This window comes from Alexandromys fortis, unplaced genomic scaffold (genome assembly GCF_014885135.2).
Source record: "Alexandromys fortis isolate MF-2015 unplaced genomic scaffold, M_Fortis_MF-2015_v1.1 scaffold_166, whole genome shotgun sequence".
NCBI classification, from domain to species: Eukaryota; Metazoa; Chordata; class Mammalia; order Rodentia; family Cricetidae; genus Alexandromys; species Alexandromys fortis.
This window is the reverse complement of record NW_026068102.1, coordinates 3206706-3217622: the sequence shown is the minus strand read 5'-3', so window position 1 is coordinate 3217622 and position 10917 is coordinate 3206706. Positions and strand designations below refer to the sequence as shown.

At 39.3% G+C, this 10917-nt stretch overlaps 1 pseudogene; it reads right to left on the bottom strand.

Annotated features, from left to right (window-relative positions):
* Nucleotides 1-10115: 10115 nt before the first annotated feature.
* Nucleotides 10116-10917, bottom strand: part of LOC126489576 (ATP-dependent RNA helicase DDX18-like) — a 10064-nt pseudogene continuing 9262 nt past the window's right edge.

The window sequence follows — 10917 nt, the reverse complement described above, 5'->3', positions numbered from 1 at the left end:
AGGACAACAAAGATTATGTAGTGAAAGGCAGAAAGCAGGTAAATCTGTAATTGGATGACGAGTCCATGTTATAACCACAGTAAACAGCATAACTTGACAGCTTCAACCACATGGTCCTGGAACTAAGGATAGATGAAGGGGCCTAAGGAATCTGCCTTCATGACAAAGGAAAGACTGAGGCCAGAAATGTATCATTGGTGTCTCTTAATTGAGGCTTGGGGAGGCCATTGTATGAAGCTGTGAAGTTGAAACTAGCATTGCCTTGGAGACCCCAAGATGTTGAGTCATGGATACTTGCCTAAGAGAGTTGCTAACAGGGAATGGAACCAGCCTAAAAGAAAAAAAATATGCTGCAGTCAACAAAGTTGAATGAAGTTGAACATCAGAAGAGCATTTTGACATCAGAGATGAAGATGGAGTTTTCTCAGTTAAATTTTGATTTTGTTTTTATCCAGTATTACTTCCTTCCCTGTGTTTGGAATAGTAATGTATACTCTGTGCCATTATATGTTGGAAGCATGTGATCTGTTTTTTTTTAATTTTGACTTTTACAGGGGGATTACAGTTAAGAGACCGTTATGTGTCTCAGAAGGAACTTAGTACTTTGAAACAATTTTGAGACTTATAGATTATGGGACTTGTGAAGACTGAAGTAAATGCATTTTGTATTGTATTATTACAAGCTTATGAGGGACAGAGAATGGGATGTGGTGGTTTGAAAAAATGTCCCCCAAAGGAGTAGCAGTATTAGAAGATGTGGCCTTATTGAAATTGGTGTGACTTTGCTGGAGGAAGCCTATCACTGTGAGGGTGGACTTTGAGTTCTCTTATGCTCAAGCTACTCTCAGTGCCACAGTTGACTTCCAGTTGCCTATAAGATGTAGAACTCTCAGCTACTTCTTCAGTACCATGTTTGCCTGAAGCTAAGTAGATTTTAATATAATCCTCTGCAATATAATATATTTTGTATTTTAATATAGCCCTCTAACTGATACATTTTCCTTTCTATTTGTCCAAAATAAACAATTAGACTTTGCACAAGTAATAAATAATATAAATAAATATTAAGATGTAAATTGATAGATAAATAAACTAATACATAATAAATGAAAAAATAAATACAGAAGAGAATGATTGGGAATAGATGCTTGATGTCACACATAGGTCTCTACACACAAATACATACATGTGCACATATTATACCACATATATGCTCCACAATACATGCATACAAGTTCACAAATTATGCTGGACACACCATTTTAAAGTGTGATTTTTTTTTTACTTTACAGCATAACCTGAACATTTACCCATCATGATGAATATGTTCCACAGTTTTTTCAGTGAACACATATCATATATCTCAGCTGCACTTCATTTCTCTGTAAATTATTGGTAAGAATATTTCACATTGTACTCTGGCAAAAAATTAGTAAAGCATTTTTAAAGTTTTTAATAATATTGAAAGCAAAATGAAGCATTGTTGGATGTTGTTGTCATGTTTATATACCATTTGCCCTTCTCTTCCTGAACCTGTGGGTAGGCTGCAGTAGAATTACAGCTATGACTAGTTTCCTAAGGGAATGCAGGGGTTAAGAATCTGGACCATACAACAGCAACACAAACAAGGCATAGTTTCAGAGAAGTTTCATCCATGTCTTGTTTCTTCAGATCATTTTCCATTTGTTAAGAAGAATTAAGAAAAATCCCTCACTTTTCATTTATTTATGCAATCCAGTTCAATTGCTCTTATTCAAAGAATGATAGTTGGAATAGTGAGTTGGTTTTTAACAAAATTAATGAAACAGAAATGAAAGAAAAGCAAATCCACCATACACTGAAGCAGTAAATAGTTTCTTCCTTGAAATATTATACAAAAATCAAAGAAAGATGTCTAATTGGAGTCAAGAGCATAGCAGCTATCTTTTTTTAGGATTTCTACCATTGGGATAAGACAAAATGATCAAAAGCATTCCAGGTTTTAAACAGTTAGTTTTGCCTTACAGTTCTGCAGCACAGTCCATCATTAAGGAAAATTATGGAAGCAACACAAAGAAGGAACTGGAGCCAGGAACTAATGCAAAGTTTATAGAGGAGTGTTCAGGGTACAAGGTCTTATTGTTTACAGATAAACACTAGAGAAACCAGAAATGTTAAGTATATTAACAGAAATGTTAAGCTTGTGTCTTCAACATAAAGAATATGTATACCAGAAGGCTGGGAGTGGATGTTCTTAATATCCTAGTAATCTGTGATATTGTTATACCATGTCCATTGTGCACCATGTGGAGGGAGAGAGACAACACCTATGGGATCATGGAATTGCAAAGTCTTCAATAAATCAACACACAAGCAGGGTCATTGATCAGTCATGGGTGTGGCACAAGGACTCAGAGGACTTGCAGACCTGAGCTTGGTTGAAGTGGGATTTATAAGCATAAAAACACACAAACATCTGTGCCAAGTCAAGTCACAGAGACCTGTCTGTCTCTGTCTCCCAAGTGCTGGGGTTAAAGGTGTGTGCCACCATTGCCTGGCTTCTATGACTAGCTAGTGTGCCTAACTCTGAAGTCTGATCTTCAAGCAACCTTTATTTTTTTTTTTTAGATCCCAAACAAAATATCCCCACAGTTTCAATTTTTGTCTAAAATAAAAAAGAAGGCCATAACTAAGAAAAACTATATACAGTAAGTATAATAATTATATGTAAATATGTACACACAATAATTATATTAACAATGGGTAGTCTATTATTGTTTGATGAATTCAAAGAAAATATTCCATTATCTTCCTATCTTGGTGAATCCAAAGTGCTGTACCTAACTCATTTTCTATCTTTTTCTATCAATTTTGCATTGCCATATTTCTATGTCCTCCCTTTTTTCTTTTTACAATGAGATCCCTGAGTCTAATCTTCTTTGTTCAGTTTTTTCTTGATCAATACTAATAACAACTTGCACTCAATTTCCTTTAAATGATAATAAATATGCATGTCCCTTCATTAGGGATTGTGAGCATGGTTCTCTAGACTGCTTCCTGATGACTAGGGATACTGGTAATCTTTGAGGGACTTTGACAAAATTCAAGATTATGGTCAAGTCCTGACTAGAGAATTCTGTGAGCCTGAATCATCTGAGCTAGAAGCCTTGAAGCTGTTCTGGATGTAGAACTCAGAAGAAACTGCAAGAGAATTGCTCTGAAACATTGGATCATCTGAGCCATCTGCTCCTTTCAGAGATTTTCAGGGGGCCTTCTTGATCAAACCAATTTTTCCTAACACAGAATGAATCCAGAGTCTCATTTCCTGTGAAAATAAAAACATAACCTCTTCTCCAAAGTAACATAATATTTTATTTAAATTCTGAGATAAAGGCATTTTCAAAATATATAGGTTAGATTGATCCAACAACATTTATAATCAAATATCTCTTAGCAGCTCTTGCTCCTTCCTCAGCAGTCAAATAATTCAAAGACAACACAATAACATATAGTATCCAGACTCTCTGTGTATATTCCATTTTTATAAGTTATTTTTCTATTGCCTTATTCTTTTTTCAAGCTTATTTTATTATTTTAAAACTTTATATTTCTTTTTAATGACTGCCTATACCATCTCTCCAAAGTCTATATATGTTTTTAAACACACTGTCAAGTACTTATAATGTTTTAAAAAATATCTGAATCTGCTTTTACTGCATATCTCTGTCTTTTTCTGACCACATGAGTCTTTAAACTGCTAAGAGTCATGGCTCCACCTCTGCCATCATGATTGGCTCTGTCGGGCCTGATTTTCTAAGAGCCCAGAATCATCTCAGAGTCATTGGTGAGATTCATGTTGACCTCCCCAACTCTAGGGAGTTTCTGTGTCCATACTGCCATCGAGCAGCATGCCAACCGTTGCTCATAAACCCCATTCAGTTGTTTGGTAGCACAATTTCTTAAAAGAACCATGTGGTTTTTGCTGTTAGCACTGAGTCAGAAAGCCGTCTCTTAAATGATCCATACCTCTGTTTGCTGCTAGCAAACAAAGCCTATTCAAAAAAAAAAACAGTTACCAAGAAGCCAAGTGTAGATATTTCTCTCTTGCCTGGTACCACAGCTGTTCATTCCCAAAGAAACACAGAGAGGCTTGTATTAATTATCAAGTGTTTGGCCTATTAGCTCAGGATTATTATTAACTAACTTTTACAACTTAAATTAGCCCATAATTCTAGTCTTGTGCCTACCTCATGAGACTCTAAAACAAGACCACCACAGAACTGATATCTGATGCAAGCACACAGGGGTTCACTGAATACAAACTCGAGTTTGGATCTTCGTCTAGCACTTTGATACAGTGGGTGGAGGAGAGTGGCCCTGAGCCTCTAGGGTTGGGGGTTTTTTAAAGGCAAAACTTCAAGCAGGGTGGTACAGGCCTTGGTGTTACAGGAATGGATACAAATTGAATAAGGGTAAACGACCTTTGAATTTATTGGCTGAATCTACAAGAATGTCTAAAATAGCAGTTAGCAGATACCCACAAGTACATCTTTAGCAAGCAATTGCTGTTTACCAAGATTAGTCATTGGCTGGCCACCCAGATGGGGTCCTTTTGACTGGGTCAGCAACAGCTTGTAGCTTTTCTGAGAAATTTTATTTTGCATTTTGCTGAATCACGGTCAATCTTGTGTCAAAGACAGTTTAAAATGGAGTTTGTCCTGCTCCTTCAGTCCATGTTTGGTCATGTGGCTTGGTACCTTTTCAAAGTAAGGCATTCTCGTCTTGGTTCCTCTGTGTCTGGATGGTGACTGACTCTCTGCCTTTCTTCTCAGAATTCTCCTAGTCTACTTTCCCCACCTGTATGTTTTACCTAGCTACTGGTCAATCAGTGTTTTATTAAACCAATATTAGTGACAAATCTTTACCATGTACAAGAGCATTATCCCTCAACAGCCAAGTTTGACTAAGTCTTTGTGTGTTTAGAATCCCTCTTAAAGCCTTTTCAGGGTTTATGTGGAAATTCTTGCCAAACATTTTAGTGCCATATGTAACAAGATCCTAATTGGTCTTATTAAATAATAACCCAGAATCAGATATCAGAGTAAATGCTAAAAGATCAGAGAAGTAAGGGAGCTAGCCTCTAGAGAGACCTTTTACCTCTATCAATTCTTTAGACCAAAAGGGCAAGATCCTGTCTCCATGAATCCTGAATGAATGTGCTGAAGTCCTGTCTCCTCTCACCTTATAGTCCTCTGTTGAAATAAGAGCGGCGGCGGGGTTGCGTCCCCAACACCCCGGCCGCTTGGCTAGCTCATGCCCGAAATAACAACACACAAACTGTATTCATTTAAAGAACTGCTTGACCCATGAACTCTAGCCCTTACAGGCTAATTCTCACACCTGGACTAGCCCATTTCTAGTAATGTGTGTAAGCACCCCAAGGTGCGCTTACCGGGAAGATTCTAGCCTACATCCATCTTCATCGAGTGTGCCTCAGAGAGCAGAGCTATCGCGTCTACCCGGGAGAGCTGAGCATGGCGTCTCTGCTCCAGCAGAGCTGTCGGGTCTCTCCGGAAGCAGAGCAGAGTCTGACCTCACTTCCTCTTCCGCCCAGAATTCTATTCTGTTTACTCCTCCCATCTATGTTCCAAGCCATGAGGCCAAGCAGCTGGTTTATTATAACTTAACCAATGAAATCAACAGATTGATATATGACACTCCCACATCACTTCTCTTTTTTCTGTTTAAACAAAAAAAAAAGAAGGCTTTAACTTAACATCCAAAGCTCTAGAAATGACAGAGACATCTCGCTGCCTGGACAGTCACCCAAAGTTCCTCTGTACCGTTGGGGCATCCATCTTCGGCCTACAGGCCCATAGTTTCCAGCAGACATTTCCACAAAGCAGGAAATTTCAAAGGCAGTCACTATCTGCTTGTCCTGAAGAATGTCTTGCAGACTCTTTCATGAATCAGGAACCCCGAAAGATCATCTCACCTTTAGGCAAGTTCAGCAGTCCTCTCTCTGCGGGTTCTCTGTGTCCAGTTTATGCAATAGTCCAGGCAAGAGCAGTTTCTTGCCCAAATGGCTATCAAACTCCATAAGGATCCTCTTCGATGCCCATCTTCCTCTTGAAGTAGATTGGTGCTGCCAGGAGCAGAGTGTCTCATTGTCATGAAAAGTCCTAAGTTATTAAAACATTTAAAATGCCATATTCTATAATCTTTGAAAAATATGAAGAATGCCTATCTAAAATATATCTATGCACATCTAGAAAATCTTAACTAACATGACTACAAACTTAACTATTATTAATGATTATTCATTAACAACCTATATACATTACAAAATTAACCTTAAATTTAAATCACTAAAGCAAAATCCATATCAATGTAAATTATTCATACCTATATCATCTCCCCCTTTAAATGTAAAAGAACATTTATAAACAATATTTGGGAACATGGGCGCAGTTTTTTCTCTCCAAACTGCTTCCTGCTGAATGGGGGCGTCGTTAATTAGGTCTTTCATGGTATAACCTGTGTGCTAGTTTCATCTCAGTTGGCAGTTGAGCGAAGCAATTTTCTGAAGGTATTCACAGCAACCGTTCAGGAGGGCGTGGTCCATCATACCATATCGGAATAGAAGAAATGAACAGGGTCTCATCCTCTGTGAAAACAAAATAGGAAACTCCTTTCGAAAGCATCATGTCCTTAGATCCAAATTTCAAAGTCAAGGCATCAAAATCTCTACGATGGATTAGTTCAGCAGCATTTATAAACAAATATCTTTTGGCAGCTGTTGCTCCTTCCTCAGCATTCAAACAATTCAAAGAGAGCATAATAGTATACAGTATCAAGATTCTCTGTGTATTTTCCATCTTTGTACGCTTTATTTTAACCTCTATTTCGTTTATTTTTACTTTTATTTTATATTCTCTGTATCTCTTTGACCTGGAATAACTCTGTAGACCAGGCTCTCCTTGAACTCTCAGAGATCCGCCTGTCTCTGCCTCCCAGGCATTGGGATTAAAGGTGTTTGCTACCACACCTTGAACTCACAGAGATCTGTTTGTCTCTGCCTTCTAGGCACTGGGATTAAAGGCGTGTGCTACCACACCTTGAAGTCACAGAGGTCAATCTCCCTCTGCCTCCCAAGTGTTGGGATTAAAGGCGTGTACTACCACACACAACTTCTCTTTTTCTTACTTTTTTTTTAAAAACTTTTAACTTTTAGCTTGCATATATTTCTAACACACTGTAAATCATTTAAACATTTTCTTTATCTTTGAATCTCTTTACTGTATATCTCTCTGTTTTTCTGACCACATGAGTCTGTAAATTACTGAGCAATATGAGTAGGATTAAAGCCGTGGCTTTGCCAGCTAGATCCAGTCCATTCCTTAGCTTTCCAGCCTCATGGCGGAGATACAGGCTGTAGCCTTGTTTATAGACACAGGCGTTTCAAGGTCCCTGCCAGCCAGCAAGCTTCAGCAGCCCGTGCTTGCAAACCACACGAACCGCCTGCGTAAAAGAGTCAGAGTTTGCCGTGGCAGGACAGCCCAGAAAGCCGGCATTTTTAAACAGCACAGCTTTTTTTCCTGCTATGGCTGAAATCCGAAAAGCATGCGTTCAGTTTTTCACCAATGCCACGTAAGTGTTTCGTGGCAGGACCTCTTAATGAGCTGCAGGGTTTTGCAGCTGAAGCTGAGTCAGGAAACCTCTCTTAGATGAGAGCGCTTGCTTGCCTCTAGCAAGCAGAGTAGACCCGAAAAATTGTTGCTACCAAGAAAACATGCTTCACTCCAATCTTTCCCAAGCTTTTTCAGGCTTTTTGTGGTTTCAGTTAGCCCCACGTCTGGGCGCCATCTGTTGAAATAGGAGCGGCGGCGGGGCTGCGTCCCCAACACCCCGGCCGCTTGGCTAGCTTATGCCCGAAATAACAACACACAAACTGTATTCATTTAAAGAACTGCTTGACCCATGAACTCTAGCCCTTACAGGCTAATTCTCGCACCTGGTCTAGCCCATTTCTAATGATGTTTGTAAGCACCCCAAGGTGCGCTTACCGGAAAGATTCTAGCCTAAGTCCATCGTGGGTTGCAGCTGCCTGGGAGAGCTGAGCATGGCGTCTCTGCTCCAGCAGAGCTGTCGGGTCTCTCCGGAAGCAGAGCAGAGTCTGACCTCACTTCCTCTTCCGCCCAGAATTCTATTCTGTTTACTCCTCCCATCTATGTTCCAAGCCATGAGGCCAAGCAGCTGGTTTATTATAACTTAACCAATGAAATCAACAGATTGATATATGACACTCCCACATCAGTCCTCTCTCTACCCAGTCCTGTCTCCTCTCACCTTACAGTCCTCTCTCTACCCAGGCCCAGCATCCTGTTTCCACCTTTCTAGTGCTGGGATTAAAAGCGTGTGATCCCATGTGCGGGGGTCGAAGGTGTGAGCTTTGTTTCTTTTTTAGACTGATTCAATCTCCTTTGACCCTGGGTGGCCTTGAACTCACAGAGATCTGTCTGCCTCTGGGCTTAAAGGTGTGTGTAACACTACGTGACCTCTATGGCTAACTAGTTGGAATAGCTCTACACTCTGATTTTCAGGCAAGCTTTACATGTTAGATCACAGACAAAATATCACGACAAATTCACAGCTATATTTTTCACCAATCAGAAGACAAAGAGTAGGAGCTTTCTGTTAAGTCAGGAGCATAATCTTCGCCCCTGGCATCTATCCCACCCCCTTGGCCTGGCAGTTGCATTGGTCTGAACTCAAAATCCCAGCATGCCAGTCAGGACGACTCCCATAGGGTATTTAAGTGGGCACCCTGAGGAGGAACACATGATCTCGGGTTTGCATGTGCTCCCTGTTCTGTCACCCCTGCCATGCTCCCAGCCACCCAAGAGCACTGTACTTAATAAAACACGGGCGTTTTAATTCAGTTTAATCTGACTTAATTTGATTTCTTTGTGCCGGCAGAGCGGCTTGTGTTAGGATTTTTTTCCTAACACTTTCCTTGTATGTTCAATCATTGTCAGCCAGCACAGAATTTTCAACACATCGGATCCATTTGTTCTTTTTGTTGTTAGAAACAGGAAATCAATAGATTCATTCATTCTTTTTGTTGTTAGGAGGTTTTGTTGTTTGGAATAAGCATGACGTTTTGTGGAACTATTGTTGCTTAAAAGAGGCTTTGGAACTTAGGTTATATGGAGTCCTGAGGTGAAAATGAGAGTACTTTAGATAGATTTTTTTTTTGCCTGTTCCCAACATTATCTGTAGGGTTGGGTCACACCTTAGTCTCCAGACTATTACATTTATCTTAAATTTTTGCATGGTAGATTTTTATATTCAACATTGCTTCTCAGTCAATAGAACCCATCGTTAGGAACATGTATTTTATAGCTTTGTGACAGTATAGCTATGCTGTCTATATGACTGAGACCACAACAGATCCTTAGCCCTTAACCCATAGAACTCATCTTCACAATAGTGGTCACATGAACATTGAAAATTAATTTAATGTAGTCATACCTGAAACTTTACTGTACTCATGGAATTGAAATGATTGTTACCAGGAAACTTCTTTATAAATCTGTACACCACTTAAATATGTATAAAAAGAAGTTGCCCAGATTTATACTGTAGAAGGTTGAACTAACATGGCTAAGTCATTCTGAACAGGAATTCCATCTTACCACACATGTAATTGTTTCTCTACTGGCTGTAACACTGGCAGAGAGAACTGAAAGGGAATGTTGCTTTTCTCTTGTTTTAGTCCTCATTGTTTGCTTAGTCTTTTTTTCTTACAGCACCAAGGACCAAAGGCCTAAGGGTAGCACTGCACAAAGTGAATTGTGCCTTTTCAATCAATCACCAATCAAGAAAATGTTCCATATGCCAATAGGGAAGAGAAATTTACTCAGTTGAGATTTTGCCCTTTCTTGTGACTCTAATGTGTATCAAGCTGAAACTAGTCATCACAATAATATTGTGTGTTTGTTCATCCATTGACGCCTCTAGAAGATAATACTATTATTCAAGGACAATATAATAAAGCGCATGGTATATACAAGGTATACAGTATCAGGGCATTGTGAAAGTTGTATGTTGAACCAAGATACTGAAAAGAAGCATTATTTATATGGAAAGAAGTACCTGAATTATACAAAAAAAAAATTGACCAGCAAGACAATGAGAATTCCTCTTATGGGAATTCTTCATGAATGCTCATGAGAAACACATTGTACTGGTGACAGTTCCATTTCTTGTAGAATTTCTGTGAGAGACTTTACCTAGTGACAGAATGATGTTTAATTTTAATTGTCAACTTAATGCAATTGAGAACTACCTGGAAAACCTGTCATTGAAGGACTTTCTACATTAGTTTGAAGGACACAGAAGAAAGTGACTGACAAACTACCAATATAGGTGGAACTGTCTAAAATTTCCTGCTTCATGGAAAAGTCTGCTGAATACTCTGTGCCTGTAGACTGAAGATTGGATGCCTCAACATTACAAAAGAACTTTTGGTGACTGTCCAGGTAACAAAATACCTCTGTTAATTCTAGAGTGTTGAAAGTTGTTTACAATGCACTTCCTCTTTACTTAGGTAATATATTCTTCTGGAGTCTTTGATGCAGTTGAATAATATACAGTTATCATTATATGTTTTGGGAGGTCCTTCCGCTCCTCCAACCAATAGCTGCTTTGATACCAGCCCATTGGGGCGTGGTCTCTCTCCCTTTAAAAAAGCGGCTACTTCCTCTGCTCTCTCTCTTCACTTCCTGCTCTCCTGGAGACTAGACTCCCTTCCTGGTTGTGCAGATGGCTGTTGTCTGGGACGATGATCTGTAAGTTTTTTCCCCTTTAAATAAATAACACCCTACTAATCATAACTCCAAACTGGTGTGGCCTTGTTCGTGACTTACGCCTTCA